Source organism: Nilaparvata lugens, chromosome 7 (assembly GCF_014356525.2).
Source record: "Nilaparvata lugens isolate BPH chromosome 7, ASM1435652v1, whole genome shotgun sequence".
Classification (NCBI taxonomy): domain Eukaryota; kingdom Metazoa; phylum Arthropoda; class Insecta; order Hemiptera; family Delphacidae; genus Nilaparvata; species Nilaparvata lugens.
Genome location: NC_052510.1, coordinates 18,916,927 through 18,935,376, shown reverse-complemented (window position 1 = coordinate 18,935,376; position 18,450 = coordinate 18,916,927). Strand labels below are relative to the sequence as shown.

Below are 18,450 nucleotides of genomic sequence, written 5' to 3'. Positions count from 1 at the left end.
GGTGCACCTCTTCAATCAATTGACTCGGCTTCGCCTCGGGTATCAATCTTTCCCCTCTGGAAGAAAAAGTGGAATTTTTCACTCTTTATTTACAAATAACTATTAAGTTACCAAATCAATATTTTCAACTCCTACTTCGATAGAATAAAAAAATAATAAATTTTATAATCCCTCTTTCAATGCAAAGCTTTGTGTTGAAAATCCAGTCAATTGATTGAAGAGGTGCACCACTCTTTAATGAATCGATTGAAACTATTGAAAAATTATTGGAATGAATCCAATTTGATTTTAAGATGAAACAAAATCCAAAATCCTATTGGTTCACTCAAATTATTGTACTGATTCTTGATTTAAGAATCAATAAATTTTTATATGCAATTAGCTTTTCATGATGTGGTGATTGCAAATGATGAACAATTTATTTATTTGTTACAATAATTTATAATTATACGGTGTGTGCAACACGGATTGGTCAGGCTTTCCGAGTTACAGCTGTATTGGAAGGGTGTAGATATTTGAATATCCATATCATCTAAATCCTCCCAGGACCGTTCTGACCGCTCTATGTTTACACACCCTTAAATAATATATTATAGGGTTCATCCAATAAATTAATAATGTTTCTTCTCTGTTTCAGGTGGTAGTGTGCAAATATAACTTTTCTATTATTAATTATGTATTGGTTTGGAAAAATATTTATTGATAATAACTGGAGGACTAATATAATTTTATTATATTTTAAAAATGTATCCCTTAATATCTACTTAATTTGTTAGCTTTTGTATGATATTGAATAGCTAGCTACAAATTTGACTGAATTATTTGTCAATTATTTCATTTCTGTTACCGTCTCATTCATTTTGTATAAATTATTTCCCCTATTAGTAACTAGCATTTATCATAATTTTTAATGTTACTAGTTTATCATCATAGTTTAAATTTAGAAAGAAAACTGTGTACTATTATTATTCTGATCTGAAACGAAGAGCATTTGAATTATAATTGAATTTTTCATACTAGAAGTACATAACACTTTGATTGAAAATTTGTCAGTTTTTATTGTTGATTGATTAATCATCAGCTCAATCTATTCAAGATTTCAATGTTATTAGTATAAATTATGTTTTGACATCAACTTATTGATATAAACTAGTGATTAATGAAGAAATATTCTTCAAGTATAATAGATTTGAAAATTGAAGAATCCTGCAAATTCATTGAATTAGGTTCTTATTGTAAATATAAAACGCTTTAAAATGAATCATCGATCAAATTTTAAGTTTGTTATCTCCTCATCCAAATAAGGAGATACTGTATTTGATATCATCCCCAATTTTGTAATCTGGGTATCGGGGTTTTCTATGAAATTGCTCTCACGTATATTATTTATTCATTTAAGCAAAAACTTTACTGTAATATGTTATTTTGATGAATATTTCCAATTTTCAATAACACCTACATTTTCAATGTTCTTATTTATTCAATTATATTATCAATATTTGATTATATTATCAATATAATAACAATTTCTATTGCAATACAGTAGGCCTATGCCTAGAAAGCTATGTGATAGAGCTAGTAAAGTACAAAAATATTCGCTTTTACCTTGAAGCTCTTTATCTCGGAATATCAATTATTGTATTGTACCAATGTTAATGATAAGACAGAGTTGTGCCCAAGGCTGTGAATTAGATAAGGGTACTTCAAGAGATGATCACTATGAAAACCAAGGATATATTGAAAAAATGTACAAAATTACTTGAGTGTCTGTATGCCTAAATGAGTGAACAATTCTTTAATATTCTTATTAAAATATTTTTAATAAAACTGAACCATCATAGATGTTTTTCAATCAAATTGGATGAGAATTGTGATTCATTTATCCCTCATACCCTTTCCCTTCCATCATAATATTACTAATAAATAATTCTAAGGCTATTAAAGTTAACTGCTGACCGGTCCAAAAAAATCTCATTGAAATCTTCAATTTTATAAAATAATGTATAAAGCGGCTTATTGACAGGGAAAGTAGAGCTGGCAAGTTGCATGCGGTACTCACTGAAATAAGAACTGGAGGTAAAAGTCATTAAGGCATCTGTGTTTAGTCTAGTTTGGCTAGTTTTAATTGAAGCAAAAAGAAAATAAGTTTGAAAGAAATGAAAATATTCTGTGCAGTACCCTTTTTTATTAATTCCATAACAATTCATAACTTTGGATTTCATATTCCTGTCATTTTCAGAACGTACCGAAACAATTGCCAATATCAGTACGGTTACTTAAGGGATTTCGTGGGCACTTCGTAAAGATGGAAACAGACCCAAATATTCCGATTCTAGAGTACCTCAGGATATCCGAACCACTTGATGCGCATTTGGGGGTCGCGACTGGGCCGCGTAATGGCCGATTCAAAAAGGCGGATCCAGCATTAATTAAAACGGTAATAGAATGGTTACCATTCATGATAGAGTCCTCGAGTAAACGCGAATCGAATCACAATTAACTATTCTACCAAGTTTGTTATTACATATTTCCACCTAAAACATGATTTTAACCTACAAAAATGCACTTTTTCAAAGACATTTAATTTTTCACGAGAATTTGTTTGAATAACTTCTTTCAATGACAATTTTTGGATATAAAGTGTCAATCAAAACTTCTTTGTAATAGAATTTATGATCTATTCCCGTTTCAAGCTTTTATCACCTTTTGTTATGGAGTTAATGATTTTTTATGATGTCATTCTAGCCGCTGAGCCAGTTAACTATCATTAAAACTGAACTTTAAAATCTATTTTTTTACGACTACTTCATGATAAAGACTTGAAAATGGTCTCAATCTCTTCGTTACAACCAGCCAATTAAGAATATTGATGAGAAAGCATCGAATATATTTTTCATAATTGATTAATTCATGATGGCGGTCATAATATTGATAAATTCTTTTATATCGATTTCTATTCAGTTATAGTGAGAGATATCGGATCGATTCTACCACCAGTGTTCATAACTACCCAAAATATAATGCTCTAGATATCAATTTCATTTTAGTTACTCTTTCCATGATTAATTTAGTTTCAAAAACTTGGAACATACAATTTCAGGGGACGAAATTTCACTTACACTTTGTAAATGTATTCACAGTGAACATAGCCTACTATTACTGAGACTGTGTTGTTTGTAGAATATTCCCAAAGCTTTAAAATGGCATCTAGTTGAGGACTGTAAGTCCATTTTCACTTTTTTTCACGTCATTGGAAAAAGAGAAAAAAGTATGATTTTCAACCAAAGTTACCTACATTTTTCCCTCCATATATTAGGCCTATGCTAAACTAATCCTGACAATTAGAAAACCGTGTACCGTATCTCAATAATCCTTGAAGGTATAGTCTTGGAAATGGTATCAATCTCTTCGTTATCATGTATAGAAAGAGAATATCCATGATGGCAATCATAAAAATAGTTGTCATCATGAAAAAACAAGATGGCAGAAAAATTGTAAATTTTCAAGAAATTTTTTGTAATTCTATTGATATTGAGGTATCAGATCAATTCCGCCATCTGGTAGTATTCAAATCAATCATACAACAACTTTTGAGAGTCTTCTCATTTAAACTACGCATTTCATTTAAGATATTACTTAAATAAAACTTTGAATCTGAATTTGATGCCTGGAGCGGCACGAGAAGCGGCCAGATTCTATTGGGCTCAATGTGTACTTGCCACAGGTAACGTTCCAGCTCCACATTCCCTGTCAATAATCCCCTTTAAGTGTATAAAAGATGTAAAATTGCATAATTATTTCACAAATTATTTGATGGATTTGAGAGTCCAAACATGTCTCTCCAGGTAAAGTTAATATCATATTAAGGTGCGTACAGACTTTCGCTCTGCTCCGCAATCGAACGTCACTCGAGCAGATGGATTGATGATCGACCGGGGAGCAAGAGTGGAACGCGAGAAGAGCTAACATCTCCCGTAACGTTCATGATCGGAGCGAGTGCGGGGCGTGTTGGAGGCGCGTATATCTGTACGCACCTTTAGGGCAGCAGGTTTGGATTCCGTGTGTAAAGCCAGTTGGGACACCAGTGAAACACAACGGTGTCCCGGATGGTATCTCGAATGATACACCACCAGCCGGCACCAAAATCTGGTGTAATGAGGAGGTGCGCAATAAAAACCAATGCCTTGCGACACGCTTCGGCTAAAGGTGCGTACAGATATACACGCCGCGAACATGAGCAATTCACTTTCAAGATGTTCGATGTTTTTGAACGGGTAGTATTACAGTCAACTATAGTATTATAGTCAACTGGAGTGGCCGTAGTCGAGTGGATCAGATGCTGGCTTTATGATTCAGAGGCCCGGGTTCAAAACCCGGCCCGGGCAGACATCTATCTCGGGCCACTCCCGTGTTTCGGATGGACACGTTAAGCCGTCGGTCCCGGCTGCCTAAAAAGCAGTCGTTAGGTCATGTCAGAGGCCCTGAAATCGATCAGTTGCGACCTGAAAACTCTGACACCAGACCTGAGCCAGCCAGGTCACTCGATATTATTATTATTATTATTATTATTATTATTATTATTATTATTATTATTATATTATACAGTCAACTAGACAGCTGATTTATGATGAATAATTCTATAGTCTGATTTTACTCTAATATTGGCGTATGAAGGAGGCTCCTTTTCCTTTTATATTATCATTTAAATGCAAAATTTCCAAAAACCTTGTATATACGTCGACGCGCAATTTAAAAAGGAACATACCTGTCAAATTTCATGAAAATCTACTACCGCGTTTCGCCGTAAATGCGCAACATAAAAACATATAAACATTTAAACATTAAGAGAAATGCCAAACCGTCGACTTAAATCTTAGACCTCACTTCACTCGGTCAATTAGAAATTAATTATTCAATAAGATACCTTATTTGAAAAGATCGTTTACAGGAAGAATGCTATATTTTTTAACAAATTTGGGTTAGGGAACTCTCTTGTTTTGAATGAATTATTTTCAGCAAGGAATTGTGTAATCTCATAACTCTATGAATTTCATAGAATCCTGTTGTTTTTCTTACTAAATTTATTTTCTTGAAAAGAATAATTTTCATTTTCTTCTTTGGTAGAAGTGTACGGTAACTTGAATGAATGAGATAAATGAATTTCTTACCAGCATTGACAATAGCCGAAAACCCTGTCTTGTTAACAAAATAGTCTGTGACGAATGTAACCTGCATACGACGTGTGTTGTAGATATACGACTCATATTTCGCAGTATTCTCACAGTATTTGCCCTTCACCGTCATATCTGCTTTGTCCTTTTCCTCTGTTAAACAAACATAATAAAATAGGAATTTAGTCAATAAACGATAAGAGTTTTCAAGTTTTTGAACATGTTGAAACAAACAATCTTGAGAAATGACTTTGAAATGACGTCCAGTTGAAGACTGTAGGTCAATTTTTGATGCCTAGAGCGGCACGAGAAGCGGCCAGATTCTAATATTATTGGCACAGTGTTGAAGACTATTCCATAAACTTTGAAATGACGTCCAGTTGAAGACTGTAGGTCAATTTTTGATGCCTGGAGCGGCACGAGAAGCGGCCAGATTCTATTGGGCTCGGTGTGTACGTGTGTACGTGCCACAGGTAACGTTCCAGCTCCACATTCCCTGTCAATAATTTATGCAATCCCCTTTAATTATTTCACAAATTATTTGATGGATTTGAGAGTCCAAACATTTCTCTTCAGGTAAAGTTAATATCATATTAAGGTGCATACAGACTTTCGCTCTGCTCCGCAATCGAACGTCACTCGAGCAGATCGATTGATGATCGAACGCGAGAAGCGCTAACATCTCCCGTAACGTTCATGATCGGAGCGATTGCAGGGCGAGTGCGGAGTGTACGTGGAGCGAGTGCGGAGTGTACGTGGAGCGAGTGTGGAGCGTGTTGGAGGCGCATATATCTGGACGCACCTTTAGGGCAGCAGGTTTGGACAACTGTGGATTCTGTGTGTAAAGCCAGTTGGGACACCAGTGAAACACAACGGTGTCCTGGCTGGTATCTCGAATGATACACCAGCCGGCACCAAAATCTGATGTAATGATGATGAGTGCAATAAGAACCAATGCCTTGCGACACGCTTCGGCTAAAGATGAGTACAGATATACGCGCCATGAACATAAGCAATTCACTTTTAATCAGCTGATGCCAAGTTTTTTATATCTGTATCTTACCGTTTCTGTAAAAATACAGATACATTCAGCTGTATAAAAGTGAATTGCTCATGTTCGCGGCGCGTATATCTGTATGCACCTTAAGATACCAGTTATTGGCTGAGAGAATTTCGCATAATAATTAAAAAAATACACTGTTCTATTGAAATCTCTGGTAGGAATAAATGATTTACAATAAGGTATTCCATATGATTTTTTCCTCGCTTGATTATTGAGTCTATATCATACACAAAATATGTAATTATATTGAGAGCCTATTCGAAAAAAGGAAGGAGTCAGTAAATTTTTGTTGTTCAACAAAATTGATTTGTACGAAGGTTGGAAGAATATGGGTTTAAAATTTGAAGCTGATTGATCAAAGCGATCGAAAGTTATTGTAGAACATAAAAACCAACACGGGAAACAGTTTTGGCCATTGACCAAAAGTAGGAAATCTCTCACTGACTACATTTATTTTCTTCCACCGAAATCATATAGGTAGTAAATCAAATATCAGATTATATGACCGACTTGGATCTGCAAGTACAGTAGACCTATATTTATGTCTACTACCTACTAGACTACTATAATTGTGCAACTAAGCTTGTAAATGAGAAGATGAAATAATTAAGAGTCTAGTTTTCTCAATATCGTTTGATAAGTTAAAATAATTTATTTTTCCTCCACCTACTGTCTAAAGTACTTACTTTACTCCCTGAAACATAATACTAAAGTGTCACTTTTTTGCTCTCGGTAGTAAAAAACAGAAAAACTCCCTAAGGAGGAAAAGTGACTCCATTTAAATTACATGGGAAGCATCTCTATTTTAAAACTTACATTGTAATAGGTTAGAAGGTCTAAGCTCAGATGAGAAAGCGTAATAGAGGTGTCTGTCATTGAGTCAACTGAATTCAATACCAAAACAAGAAATTTGATCAACTCATGAAATATATGTTTGTATGATATTATATTCTTAATATTAGTAGACAATAAAAATTTAAACAATTTTAAAAATATTCTATTCTATTCAAAATACCAGCCAACAAATATTTTTGATCTGCAATTCAAATCTGAAACGCGTGATCTGGAGTCAGCCATTTTTGGTAGCTGCTCAGCTGATATAATTGTTACAACTTTTGCCGATAGATAGCGCAATCGGCAGTGCCAATCAGCCGACCGGTTTTTAGGTTTTAGATTTTAGGTTATGTTGTTAGGAAACATTGTCACCAATACGTAAGTTATTAAAATGATTTTATTTGCAGTTTTTATAAAAAAATGTAGATACCGTAAGGAAAAATGTTGTGTACATCACGAGCGAAAAATACTTTTTCTCCCTCAGGAAAATTATTGTTGCCCTCGGCTTCGCCTCGGGCTCAAACTTTTTCCCACACGAAGAAAAAGTCGTACTTTTCACTCTAGATATACAAATAACTATTTTTATTAGATTATAATAAAACATTTATTAGTTCCAATAATTTGGAACTGTACGGTTTTTTGGATCTTTACATTACTCTCACAGTTTCCTTGAATAACTTAAGAGATGTCAGATTAAGATATACCCTAGTTTTTTTAATTTCTCAAACTCGAAAAACTAGGGTCTGTCTCAATTCGGCTGCTCTTATGTTATTCAATGAAATTACAAGAGAAATATGAAGATTCAAAATACAGTTCTAAATTATTTCAGGTAAGCGTGATAATTGCATCTTTGTCAATTAAATTTAACCGTGATTGAAAGATGATTAATGAGGTTATCGCATTGACGACCGTTAAAGCTGGGTTTTCGTTTGTGCGTAATAATGCCGTCGTCGACCACGACAGGGAGAGAATCTCAGATTGGGTAGATTTCAATCTGTCTACATATCCTGAAAGATTATGTTCAATTATGTTTTAATGGAGCAGGTTGAACTTTTAAATGGCAATATGTTGATATTATTAGAAATGTTTAATCCTTTAATAATAAAGACAAATAATAAAAAGTTATTTGATCAGCTGTTTTAGCACACTTGAAATTTGGACAATATGAATGTCAACGGCAATGCTTGCCGTTGTCGACTGCGGAAATTTACGCACAAACGAAAATGCACCTTTACTTATTGGTTTTCGTTGTATTAGTTTTATCTCTTGATCATAGTTATGATCGGGCAACCTGGAGTAAGGGTAGGTCTTATTAAAAATGATTTTATTGACTCTCTTAGCAAAACACGCTAATGAATATTAATGTTATTAATGATAATTCAATTACTATAACTATAAGTACCACGTGGTGCTAATCGAGCAGTAATAGTTGACAGCAAACACTCATCAATCTCAAGGCACCAATGTTTTCAATACCTACCTGATGCATCGGACTCTCGAATGCAACAAACAACCTCCACTAAATCAACAGGTAAACAACAATCAAAGCACCACCTTCCACTCTTTTCATTGAATTTTACCTGATTTTTGATAGAAAATATGGTGTTTCCAACAAATGAAAAGCTCTACGACCAGCTGTTAAATGGAACAGCCGGTGTTCACAAACCCTTTGGCAGCAGAACGCCGTATGGGGAGCAGAGCAGGCTGAGCAGGGCAGACACCTTGACTCCAATCTGGTGCATGTTTTGGAAAGGTGGTTGCTTACACCCGCACCATTCTAACCCTTTGATGGACCTTTAAATTTCGCTGCAACAATGTCGCACCTTGGGGTAGGTCGGGCTGATTAGTGAACTAGTAGCTAGTTCCGGAACAGCTGGTACGCACCTTGGACTATATCCCGGTCATCTGTTGCTTCTTATCCCTACACTAAACTTGGTACTATATTTTTCCAACTATTTTCTCTCTCTCTCTCTCTCTCTTTCTCTCTCTCTTAATACTTGCAAGCACCTGGCCGGAACGTAGTAGCACGTGTCCCAAACTCCTCCATCCTCCTTCTTTCATTCTCTTTCTTTCATCCTCATCCTCCCACACCCACTAATCCGTCCTCGGAAATCTCCACACGGCGGCGCCTATCTCATGGCATCCACTCCAACTCAGCAACAGATGGTTTTGTCGTATGTTATCAATGAGCATCGAACGCCGGAAATCTTCCTTCAAGGGTCGGAAATCGTTTGTAGGCCTGCTAGAAGACATCTTCCGTTCGGAAATAGTGATCTAGTTCGTGAAGATTTTGTTCAGATTGTTTTACATTTCAAAGATTCTACCTAGTTGTTTGTTGTAGGAGATAGTGCTGAAAAAGCTCGCCGGATTTGAGAAGGTATCTTGAAATAGTTTTGCATTTCAAAGATTCTGCCTACTTGGTTTTGTTATGGGAGTGAGAAAGGACGGATGAGGTTTAGCATTTCAGAGCTTTGTAAGAACTCGTTGAAAGAAAATTGTGTTGAATGAACTATGTTTGAAATTGGCAGCTATTTTGCATTCCAATGAGTCCACTTACTTCTTGATATGATAGAAAATTGGGCTGAATGAGAAAGATTGGCAACGGTTCTGCCGATCTCTTCCATCTTCTATCCTGAGCACTAATAAGATTCTGAATTCCTTCATTCATTGTGAAAAAAAAAATAAATGTGAAAAGTTTTCATCGAATTTTCAAAGATTTCATCTACTTAGCAATTAATATAAAAGACACAGATAGATTTTTATTCAATTTCAATATTCTATGTAAGGAAGATCCTGTTGTATAAACTAGAATAATGGCTTGAACGGTTTCTAAATGGCTTCAACCTCTAAGATTCTCCCTCAAAATTTTGCAGATCAATCGGAAATGTATTAGATATTGCATCATAAGGATTTCACGATTCATATTGTGAGGATTTGGCTACTACTTGAATTAATCAAATTCAACGTTGAGTGGTTGATTTTTGAATACTCAATCTTATCTGAGAAGCTTTCAATAAACAAGGGGTGGAAGGATTTAATCTCTTAAAACTATCTTAAGAGTTAAATAATAGGATGAGAATAATGTGAATAAGCAGTAGTCTAGAAGTTTTTTTTTAAATGATCGTTTTTATCGAATTCTAATATTTTCTTCCCTCAATAGATTTTGATTCTGTATGAAAAAAAATTGATATGATGCGTCTACCTGTGTTTCGCGTCCTATGATGCGTAGAATGCACTAAGAATGATTCATTCAAATGGGAAATCCAATAACATTTCACATTCGATTACGTACATCTTAATAACTATCATATAACATGTGAAAAGAATTTCAGCTATACATTCAAGCTGAAATGCAGTACAAATAGTCACGTCTTCTCTATCCAGTGATTCCATAAATCATTGGAAGATAACTTGAAAAAAGTTCAACGTAGGAGAGCAGATCTATTACTTTATACCAAAAAGTCGATTTTGACCCACTCCATGTGTAAAACATTCGTACATATGTGTCGTTCCTCAAGAGCGTGTTCAATCCTGCAGAGTTTTAATATGAAAACATACGCGATATGCTCGGCACATGTTTACGTTTACCGAAAAGAAATGAGCTATCACGTAAAAGAAATTTGATGAACTCATAAATCTACAAAGATACTCCATTTCTTGCACCCTTTAAAGGGTATTTCAAGTGAGACGTTGAGGCTATTCCAGCCAAACTGAATCAACAAGTGGAAGAAATTATATATTTTTTCATGCAGCACTTCCAAATAAGACCTTTGAACTTGGAACGTGGATGACATTGTCTGATGTCATTGATTTATTTTTGAAAACACATGGCAGTAACTTCTAGTGTCTTCTCGAGGAGTGTTGATGTTCGGATTGAGCACACACAATTTTGAGAGCGATAGGCTCTGTAGGCTATTGTTCGAATGTCTATGATTTGTCAGTGTAGATGTCAAAGAGATATTTCCAATTTTCTATTTTGGTGTCTTCATTAGCTAACGAGCACGAGTGAAGAATATCTCTAGGCTATTATCTTGTATATTTTTGGTAGTATAGTTAGAAGGTATTCCACCCACGTTCACATCGGAGAATCTGATAATAGTCAGTGTTAGAAAATATTGTATTTTATTGTATAAAGTAGCCTACGCTTGTAAGTTGGTAATGACGCATGTAATTTGGATTAACATACTTCGGCTTCATTATTAACCGTAATAGCCAGCTGTTGGTGGTTTGCAGATGGAAGGTGACTAACTACTTGTTGAACTTGGCAATTTTTCGACAAAAATATGATATGGAGCTATGATTCTGGTATTTTTCATCCGCTTCAACTGTTCTATTATAACTAATAGATTAATGCTATTAATTAATTGATTAATTAATTAGTATAATATATTATATTATACTAATCTATTATAGAACAGTTGAAGCGGATGAAAAATACCAGAAACATAGCTCCATATCATATTTTTGTCGAAAAATTGCCAAGTTCAACAAGTAGTTAGTCACCTTCCATCTGCAAACCACCAACAGCTGGCTATTACGGTCGATGATTAAAAGTGGCCAAATATTTGATCTAGAACTGAAAACACATAGAAGCTCAATTGTGATATGTTTGGAAAGGAAAAACATCACTGATATATTAAGGGGAAAAGAGGATGCACACAAAGATAGTACACCTACTATCTCTAAAGGGAACAGCTGTACATGCATCAGGTAATGCCAGATATTGTACCTAGATGGGCCATACTAGTCGAAGGAACCAAAATCCGGTGGAGTTGAAGGGGCAGCTGAATCCCCCTCACACACTTCTAGTTTGAGTAGCATCTGTCAATCGCAGCACCTGGCAGGAATCACTCAGTCTCCAACATTGCCGCTCTTTCGCGGCTTGCTTCTGATTGTGGCTGTTCGATTCAACAGTTGTTTTGATTGTGAGAACAATGATCGTGCCACCACTCATATTTGTGTATGAATGAATGCCTGTGCTTTGAAGCAACAGTTTGTGTGGAGGGGTCGAATAGGGGAATATATTTTGGGAACTTGGACCATGAATTCAATAGATTCATCTGATGATTTCTATTTATAGAGTATGACAACATAGCTGCACTGTTAGGAGCAACAGTTTGGAGGAGAATCCATGGGGATCAAATGGGGGAGTTTACTTTGAGGATTAAAACAATGAAATTGATAAATTCAATTTAGTTTATGCCTATCCATCGATTTCCCACTAATATGTTGCAGAATTGAAATAATTGATGGAATTCTTAAAAAAATTGAAACACCTTGAAAATCTCAAAGATTTAAAAAATTGCTCAATATATCTCCAAAGAAACCCCCCCCCCGCCCCCCACACAAATCAGTTGTTCAGTGTACCAGTGTTCAACTTATTTGTGGTAGTACATAACTATGTAGCCTACATACATTTTCTCATTCTAATAAATTATAATTATGCACATTCATTCAACAGCTCCATTCCAAAGCAGTAGGGTGAAGACATACGAATGTTTTATCCACCCTAAAACTTCAGACTAAAAAGTATTTTTCGTTTTCTCCACCCTAAAACAGTAGGCCAAACTAAAAATGCAGTTTCGTTTTTTTCCTTACTGGGGGAAGATTCAGCTCGGAGTAATAAATAAATAAGAAAACGGAAGTAGGTCTGGCGAACTGAAAACTATGTTTGAGGTATTTTTACACTGAATGACGTTGAAAGTGTGGTACTAGGTCCCCAGGTCATCCGGCTAAAGCAGAACAAGAAACTAAAAAACTACTTTAAAAAACTATCGGGCTCCAGAAAAAAAGGTGAATAGTAGTTTGCATTGGGGGAATATCTCGGAAGCAGATGAGCGAAAACATGAAAGATCCGTTCAGGAAATGAAATAAAAACATGACGGAAAAACAGGAACTGCGGGAAATAGATCTTCAAACTGTCTTTTTATTTAAAAAATGTGTATTCTAAAGGGAATTTGATGAAAGCAGAAGATGAATGGGCACAGAAAACATCTCGTGCGTCCTTGTAAAAGACGAAATAGGCACTTTGCATTATTGTATGAGGAAGTATGTGTGTCGTTTGGATTATTTTAGAAAATTGAGGGATTCTTTGACTATTTTCAGCGTTACTACAGATGCTGCGTCCAGCCTAAACTTGTTTCTGGAGATATATTATCGTAGAGTATTGCTGAAAGTCAGGAAGATAGCATTTAAATTGGAATGAAATTTTTAAGATTATGTTCATATTGAGTTTATGACATTTTATAATTTATATTTTTCAGACTCTGTTTTCTTATGTCATTAAGGCTTTCGAATGATTTAGTAAATTTTTTATGATAGAAATCTTAATAGACGAAGAAGAAAGTTTTTCTTTTCCAGGAAATTAATGTTAATGAATGTTCATTTTTAATTAAGGTTCTGAGCAGTTTTGGGCGAATGCCCGTTATTTACACTTGGATTGCGTCCTAAAGTTCATAAATAATAAATAAAATAAATGTTGGCTAGCGCACAAGTTTCCAACATACTAGCCGAGCTACTATATGAAAAATTGTATTTGATTTCGCAATCCAAACGAAAAATATCATATAAGTTAACATCATAATTAATGAAGTATTCATTTTCTAAACGCATTATATTAATTTATTACGGATGTTTTCATAAAGGTTACATTGTAGATTAATGACACTCTGGCAAGTAAATTTGTTTTAAATCTGTTAAATTTTGAGAAGGAAATCAGTACGTCAAGATAAAATCTAAATTAAATAACAGAATAAACTCCTGTTTTAGCTTTTGATGAATTGTAGGAAGAGTTAGAAATTAATGCTGTAATACATTTATTTACAGCGGTTCATGTGTGTCCCCAAACCAACTTCTTGTACTACCACCCCTTTGGTTCCGCAACTTTATGTAAAACCGCTTCAAGACACCCGTTCAGACGACAGGTCTAGGGACGTAAGAGGACGTCGCCGTCAAGCCAAATTCAACCGGTAAAAGCTCACCGCCAAAAACAAGGTACTGTAACCCCGACGATAAAGCAACGTACAAACCAACGAAAGTGCAGTGTAGTGAAACAAAGGTTCATTCGAGAATGTCAATAAAAAGTGGGGATTCAAAATTATTATGAAATGGGTTATATGGGTTACTATCGACGAAATTTGGGTTCAACGGTTTTTTTTTCTTTCTTGAGTAATTTCATGTTGAAATTGATTGGTTATTTTATGACTGATCTTGTTTGGTTTTGTGACGTATTGCTATCTAAACGGGGATAGTAATGCGCCCCCGAATCAGATGAAGAATGTCAACAAAGTAACATGATATTGTTGTTTCTGTTGTTCGATTTTAGCTGCCAATGTTTATTGAAACTGTTTGTATTTTTCTATTATTTCAAATTGTAGTGTTATTCTATAGTATAAACCTATTAAATCAGGCATGGCAAGATTAATTGAAGTTTTCTTGACTCTAGCCCGTTCACCTGCATGAATTAGGTATAGACTCAGGTATTTTCTAGATGTGCGGCCTATTTCTAAATTCTAAATTTTATTCAAAATTATCTTATTAGGCACACAACTGCGCCACTCTGCTGTCTAGAGATATTTAAATCTCTGGAATTCAAATTTTCTAAAAAATTAAATTTTTCATAACTTACTCTAATAATACTAGATCAATTTTTCTGAGTCTATACTTAATAATTCATTCTGTGAACGTGTTAACAGTCAATATTTTAGGTTTGGAGTTGAATGAATAATTTATTGTTGCTACTCCAATTTTTCTGAAGTTTAAATAATTGTAGATGAAACAGGAAAGTTATTCAGTTATGTTAAACCATTAAAATGAAAATCTTTTGAAGTGCTTAAAGATAAAGTCAAGTATCATTGATGCTTAAGTTGAAAGTATTCTAAAACCTAATATTGAAATTGATCATTAAGAAATTAAAGGTTTAAAGTTAGAATAAAAATGAGTAGAAGAAACTAGGATATGTGAGAAACTCTAAGTGCTGAATAAATTTTTTGCATTCTGTAATTCCGTGAATGATGATAGAAATTATTGTAATGTCAACGTACGTATTCTGGTCTCACGTCTGGTAGTTGAACATCATAGTATAGTAGTAGTGAAAGGGAATATTGAGATTTTAAAGGTCAACCCAAGTAAATTAGGAAAATTCGGAAATTATTATGGTAGAATGTTTGAGGAAAATAGGAAATTTTTTTTTGATAAGTTTAGGTAGATCGAAGGTAATCAGAGAATAAATAGGAAACTGTTTTATTAGTTATTGTTGATATGTAGTTTTGAAAAGTTGATGAGTAGTTTTGGCCTTGAGATGTTTAAACTAAATAATTAGATATTGTAGATGAAGTTGAAACGATGATCAAATCCTTGGGAATTTGTATAAAAATAAGTTGATTGAGATGAGGTTGTTAAGTCCCTTTATCAGTAATGTTTATTCTCGAAAAGGTGAATCAGTTTTATTATTGGAAATATTTTTTTTTAGGTGTGATTTTTGCGGTAGGCATGCGTAGTGATAGTGTAAAGATCCGTTGTGTTGGTAACGTTTCCTGTAGGCTGTGGGGAATTTTTTTTGTTTAGTTGAGACTCAAGATTTAGAGGAGGACAAGGGGATGTCCTGCCTGTGTGTGTTGTTGTTGAATTTAGGTAATCGGCGCGAGTGTAGGCCCGTGTCCAGAGAGAACGGAGCACTGCCCGAAAGCTGTCCATGTAACAAATCAAGGAATCTAGCTGTGACTAACCTTGCAAATTTGTACGGTGGAATTGTATAATTTTAGCGAAAGGCACCGAAGATGGTGTGAGCTAAGATTTTTTGTATCTAGTAAACGGTCTGGTTCATTCGAGAGTTATGGGGCTCGTCAGTAGAATAACGTAAACCGAAATCTAGAATATTTAGTGAGTCTTCGTAGTGATTGTAAGGAAAACAATCAGCGTAATGCAGTTTAGGGAAGCCCAGTCAAAAGGTTCGTTAATGTTTGGTAGGAAAGTCAGCCGCAAAAACACAAGTAATAATTGGTAAAAAAAAAATGTTGTATTATTGAGTTTAAAGTTGCTTAGAAATTTGGTAGGGTAACGAAAATTGAAGGTTTTAGACAATGAATATTTAAAGTGATTAGTTAAGGTATACAAATAAAATAACAGAGAAACTTTTCGAGTACCTAGGTAATGTTAAAATGGTTATCAGTGAAAGTAGAAATAAATATTGGAACACTAATGAACGGGTTAAATTAAAAAAAAATTAACAGTGAAATTCTTCTAGTTGAATTTGAAATGAAAAGGGAAAATCTCTTGAGTTAAGCATGAGTTTAAATTATTCTGTAGTTGAGAGTTGAAAGGTTGATTAAAAGGTTAATTGGGGATATGAAAGTAGAAATATGTAGGAAAATTCGTGTCAAAAAGGAAATAGAATTTTTGTTGGGAAAATTAAATTGAGGTAATTAACAGTAGTAGGACCCTTTAGAGATAAGTAGTCAAAAAGAATTAATAAATAAAAAAAAATAGGAAAATCTTTAATGAAATGATACATTTTTTAATGATGAATAGTAAAATTGCAATCAAGTTTTCCATGTGAATAAGTTGAGATATTTTGAGATCTAGTAGAGTAATTGAAACTAGTTGGATATGAAATTTATTGTTGAGAAATAATTATGTGAGGCTCCAGTAAGGTTGAAAATGTCAGTGAACTTGAGAATCAGTAACAGTGTAATAGTAGTCTATTAATGTGTTAGTGTATTGGTAAATTCAATAATGTTGATGATCAGAAGTCAAGCAGTAGCAGTCCAATGCTAAGATAATTTATTGTTCCAGTTGAATTTTCATATTATCGAATCATGCCTTGAGAATTATTCTTCCATTGTTTAGAGAAAATGTCACGTACTTTGAGTTTGCGATAAATAATAGCCTGGCACTCGATCATAGTTTTGTTTTGACTAGCGTTCTGTGGTAGAGGTTTCCTACTGGAATATTATAATGAAAAGTGTTTTTCTCATGATTGTGGAATGCAAAATCGCGCTTGTGTCATATAGCTCTCGCGTTGATCCAATGATGCTGTTTCAACCATTATTATCTTTGAATCGCAGTCTATGTAGAATAGTATTGTCTATTGAATTGCTTTATATTGTTAAAAATATGTTGCACTCTCAACTCTATAGTAATGATAGTTAGATTTCAATACATTCAGCTGAGTGAAAAAGTTTCATCCTTTACTATTATGATCAAACGTACTTCATATTTTACAACAGCAGAGTAACATAGAACCAATTAAAACTATGATGTCTTTTAAACGTTTTCCCTTGTTAGAGTTTGCCAAGAAAATAACCAGGGACTCAATAAAGTGATTGAAGTATTCAAGATTATTATACTCGGTCCGTCTTTAGTACCTACTTGAAAGGTGGACACGTCCATATTGTTTTGTCCTGACTCTTGCCACAGTTTTAAAGACTCTTGCCACAAATCTCAATTAGTTATACATTTTGCTGAATTTCGGAATGATTAAAGAGATTTCTTTTGAAGAGGGCCCGCTTCAAATTGGATCCTACTATCAATCCAGAAATTCGACTCTCCAAATCATACAGAATGCCTCTATGGTAACATATCCTGATTAGATTTCTTTTTGCGTGTTTCACACCGGAAGGAAGGGGAGTGTGCCGGGCACTGTCTTTAATTCAGGCCTTTTCCCAAGTTATAATAGTAAATTTAATACGCAATAGACTAGAGCCATTATTGTAAGTGAGTTAGCGAAATAAATTATTTTCTCTCTCTATTATGAACGGCCATGACTTCGAGTTTCCCATGATAGATATTTAAAAATTGTGGCTCCGAGTCGTCGAGGAATGTAGATTATGGAATTATCTCTAAAACTTAGCCTTCTTGTCGCGACATAAAATGCGATAAGTTGGAAAACAGCAAGCATTGAAATTATAACAAACTACCGATTTTGCAGTTACTATTCGGTCCAAAGGCTCTAGAAGCCACGCGACGATTGGTCAAATTGATTCCCTTTGCCCAATAGGAGACCTGTTTCTAAATACAGTAGTGGGGCGATTCCCCCAGCCGCGCAAGACCAGATTACGTTTCGGAGGACACTTTGCTAGGAGCACTACGAGAGTAAAGATGTAGTCATTATGTTTCGCCCTTTTTGGGCAAGTTTACAAGTTTATTTCATTAGTTAATGTAGGAGCTAGTTTGATTTTTTATTAAAGTTTAAATTTTCTAGTAGTGCCATGTCCTGAAAGGTTTAATTGTGTTTCTTCTTCATGTACGAATAATTGTTTCTTCAAATAACCGCTAAGGTACGTAGAATAAGGTTAAAATATAATTTAGGGAATAATTTAAGTGTTATAAATTGATTGAAACTTCCATAAGAGTATTGAATTAATTAAGCCTGTTATTTTTCAA

At 34.5% G+C, this 18,450-nt stretch overlaps 1 protein-coding gene across 2 annotated transcripts in view; it reads left to right on the top strand.

Annotated features, from left to right (window-relative positions):
- The window catches only part of LOC111053409 (chromatin-remodeling ATPase INO80), a 37,810-nt gene extending 35,948 nt beyond the window's left edge, over positions 1 to 1,862 (top strand). For both annotated transcript variants that reach the window (XM_039432252.1, XM_039432250.1), the window contains exon 24: positions 638 to 1,862. The gene's annotated coding sequence lies outside the window, so the exon portion shown is untranslated. The remainder of the gene's footprint in view (positions 1 to 637) is intronic.
- Positions 1,863 to 18,450: the final 16,588 nt, after the last annotated feature.